The sequence below is a fragment of the Gorilla gorilla genome, chromosome 5 (genome assembly GCF_029281585.2).
Source record: "Gorilla gorilla gorilla isolate KB3781 chromosome 5, NHGRI_mGorGor1-v2.1_pri, whole genome shotgun sequence".
Taxonomy (NCBI): domain Eukaryota; kingdom Metazoa; phylum Chordata; class Mammalia; order Primates; family Hominidae; genus Gorilla; species Gorilla gorilla.
In genome coordinates, this window is record NC_073229.2 from 20,198,086 (window position 1) to 20,202,107 (window position 4,022).

A 4,022-nucleotide genomic window follows, 5' to 3' on the forward strand; every position below is an offset into this window, starting at 1 on the left:
CTCCTTGGGCAGGTCTTGCTGCGGCTGCTGTGGTGGGTGAGGGTGAGAGTCCAGGGTCACTGGAGTTGTGTACCTAGGAGGATTAAGGCTGCCTCTGTTGAGTCATGCAGGTTGTCAGGGAAGTGGGGGAAAGCTGGCAGTCACAGGTTTCATCCAGCTCCCACGCAAACCAAAGAGCCAGTCTCACTCCCACCGTGCTCCCCAACAGCCCTGAGTCTGTTTTTAGGTGGAGGGTGAGACGGGCTTGAAAACTTGCCTGAGGCTACCTGCCTCCTAGCTGTGAGAGAGAAGGGCTTTCGTTTATGCCCCACCCCCCCACCCCCACTGTGAAGTCTGCATGCCTGATTCACGCCCTCCCCTGAATTCTGGCCAGGAGGCTTCTTGTTCTCTTCAAATTGTTACAAAGTTCAGCTAAAGAATTCCTTCTCCTTGTAGAGTTTTACCCCCTGCCCCTCAGGCCACCTTCCTGCTGGATCCCTGTGGTGCCAGGCAGGAATGGGCTGCTAGGGGACCCAAAGAGCTCCCAGGGCCTTTCTGCTGCTTTCTCTACCCCTGTGTTTTGCTGGGCTCTCTAACTTGACTCAGCTCCAGGTAAAGTCAGAAACTTCTCCCACAAACAGATCTTCAGCTTCTCCAGTGGGGGAGGGGGGGAGTGTTTGGAAGAGGGAGGTTTCCCTTTCCCACTTCTGCAGTTGGGGCATTCACAGTATTTGGGGTATCTCCTGGGTCCTGCAGGAGGAACCCGCTTCCTTCAGAGGGTCTGTGGGTCCTGTCAGGATTGCTGGTTTGTTCTTGCAGTGGATCTAAAGCTCAGATTCACAATGCGAGACTCTGCATGCTGCTCTCTCCGGAGATGCAATCTAATCCTGCCTCCCGTCCACCATGATCCCAGGCATTTTTTCATATATTTATTGGACGTTTGCATGTCGTCTTTTGAGAAATGTCTGTTCAGATCTCTCTCCATTTTTAATGGGACTGTTTGTTTTTTGCTGTTGAAATGTTTCACTTCCTTACATATTTTGCATATTAATTCCCTGTCAGATGAATAGTTTGTATCATCTGTGGGTTGTCTTTCCACTCTGTTGAGTGTTTCCTTTGCTGTACAGAAGCTTTTCAGTTTGATGTAATCTCAGTTGTTTATTTTTGCTTTGATTGCCTGTGCTTTTGAGGCCTTATTCATAAAATCTTTTCCTAAACCAACGTCCTGAAGAATTTCTCTTATGTTTTCTTCCAGTAGTTTTAGTTTCAGATCTTACATTTAGATCTTTGATCCATTTTGAGCTGGTTTTTGTATAATGTGAGAGATAGGGGTCTGGCTTCATTCTTCTGCATGTAAATTGTAGTCTACACTGGAGGGACAATGGTGCTGTTGCTGCATGTAAGCCTGGCTTTCTTGGTAAAACTTTCCAAAGTCTTACTGTTTGGCAAACCTGCAAGATTTATATTAGATAGGCTTGAGACCTAGGCACATCTGTGAGCTTAAAAGAAAACAGTCTTTCTCTTGTGCCAGAGAACTAAGCTCAGAAAGTCAATAGCAAAGTCTTGGTTATCAGCAGGACTGTAATCTGTGCTTTATCTAACTTTAGTTCTGGGCTAACTTCTGGCCACTCTCTCCATCTTTCAGCCAGAAAGCACCGAAGGAATGAAGCCCAGTTTTACAATTTATCTAATCAAAATATAATTGAGAAGGTAAACCTGCAAAAGACAAAAATTAAAACAACTCAAAACAAAAATCAATCCCTTTTACTCCCCATGCACAATGCCTGTGGAGCCAAATATCAAAGCCTTTCAGATGATCTGTTCTACTCCTATGCATGTAGAGAATTGACTGTACAATGTTTTAAAACTACAGTCTCCAGACCATTGCTGGTAACCATAAAGCTATGCTTTTCCCTGGGTCTGAGGAGAGCACGGGTTGCTAACTTGCCAGACTTTTATTGCCATAGCCCAGCCATGTGCTACCAAGGCTGGAGCCAACAAGGGTGTCTGAAAAATGTGCAAAAGTGCATGCTCGTTGACTGCCTGGCACACGCTTTGCATAAAGTAGAGGAACAAGACATTTTCCTGCCAGAATCAAGCCCCAGTTAATGGAAACTGGGGGAAAAATTTCTGATGCTCCTTTTGACTCTGCCAAGGTGAGATGCTGTTGCTGGTCATTCTGCTTTCAACGCAAGTGCATTCTTGATCCTAAGGTCTTGGAGCAATCTGGCTCTCAATAATTAAATATCTATTAATAAAAGTCAACAGGACATAACACATCACAATATCTAATATAATTTAAAATATATGAAGTTATTACACAGCAATACCTAATATTACATAGCATGTACTATTGCTGCTTATACCAATTTTCACAAATGCAGTAGAATATAATGATATATAATGTTATGTACATGATATATTTTCATATATTATGCATATACAAATTATGATATATATCACATGATTATTATATAACATGCAATTACATTATATATCAAATAATATATAATTATTATATAATATACTATTACATTATATATTATATAATGGATATTATTATATTACTATGGCTGTTGCTGCTGACTGACAGAGCTCAGCTGTCAACCCTCTCCAGGAATTGCTCTTGGCTGAAGACAGCTACCTCACTCAAGCTTCCTGCCATTTTCCTAGGGACAGCTTGTGTCCAAATGACTAGTTGTTATGGAGTGTTCAGGCTTGGTCCCCTTATCCCAATTTGGGGCAACTCCACAGAACACCCCAGCTTTCCTGTGGGCTCCCTGTGGGGTGAGCTGAGAGCTTCATCTTCCACCCAGCTCTGCTCCCTTCCTTCCTTCGTAGGTGGTCTGCCCAGCAGCACTCTCTAAGGAGTTTCTGAGAGCTTCTTTTATGAAGGCCCACGTCCTGGGCACCTGATCAGCAGCTGTTAGTCTCAGGATTGTCTGGGGAAGCAATACCAAGTGGGGTCCCAGTGCTGCACCCCCGCCACTGGCAGTGGGAGCCCCATCACTAGTTGTAGGTTGGCTCTGGAGCAGAGTGGCAGTGGTGAAACTCAGACTGGAGGAGGCAGGGATGTCACGGTGATGGAAAGAAGGTACCAAAGGGCTCACTGTATCAAGTGTTGGAGGAATACGGAGGAACTAAAAAATTAGAAGGGCAGTGGAATGGAAAGACTATTGCTAGAGGTGGCAGGTTCTTCAGAAAACAAGACGAAAGGCCGGGGAAGATCACGCAGCTGTGAATGGCTGGGCCTGAGAGCCAAAGGCCGCCTTGGTAAAATAGGAGACACTTCCATGTGCTGCAGCCAAAGGGCGACAGAGGTGAGTGCCAGGCTCAGGACTCAACATCAGAAACACCAGAGAAAGCTGAACTCTCAACCTAGGCCGGGCTGCTAAGCCAGGGTCAGGGACCCACCTGGGGAGGAGTGGGACTCTAAGTCCTAGGTTGGGGACATTTGGGAAGAGGCACTTGGAAGTTTTGAATCCCCAGGTTCCTTTGAACCCTCTGGCTGCCAGAAGCAACCCACTTCCCCCTGTTTGAGGTGTGCACCTTCCCCTTGTGCAGTCGGTACAGAGGTCTCTCCTCATGAGACAGCGCAGGCCTGCTCTGGATCTGTCCTGAGTCCCTCTCTGCACCTGGACCACTCACTAGGGTTAAGTCACAGCCTAATCTGGCTGGAGGTGTGCTGGTCTCGGGGAGCAGGTTAGGGCCTATTCTGAGGACAGCTGCAGGACCCAGCCAGTGTGAGCTGGCAGGGATTGGGAGAGTATGGATGGGACTGGATGCTGAGAAGGCTGGAGCCAAAGTTGGCTGAGGAGGACTCTATGGATACACAGGAATGCTTCCTGATTCAAGACTTGACCCTGGAGATGGTGCTGCACACCAGTGATGGTCCACGTCAAGTGAGGTGTAAAGACCCAAACTTCCACAGCTCATGGTAGAAGAAAGGATCAAAGCCTCAGGAAATGGGCCTGCTAGACTAGCCGCATTAGGCAAGGCCAGAAAACCCACCCGATGACCACGTTCTGCAGGAGGGACTTGAG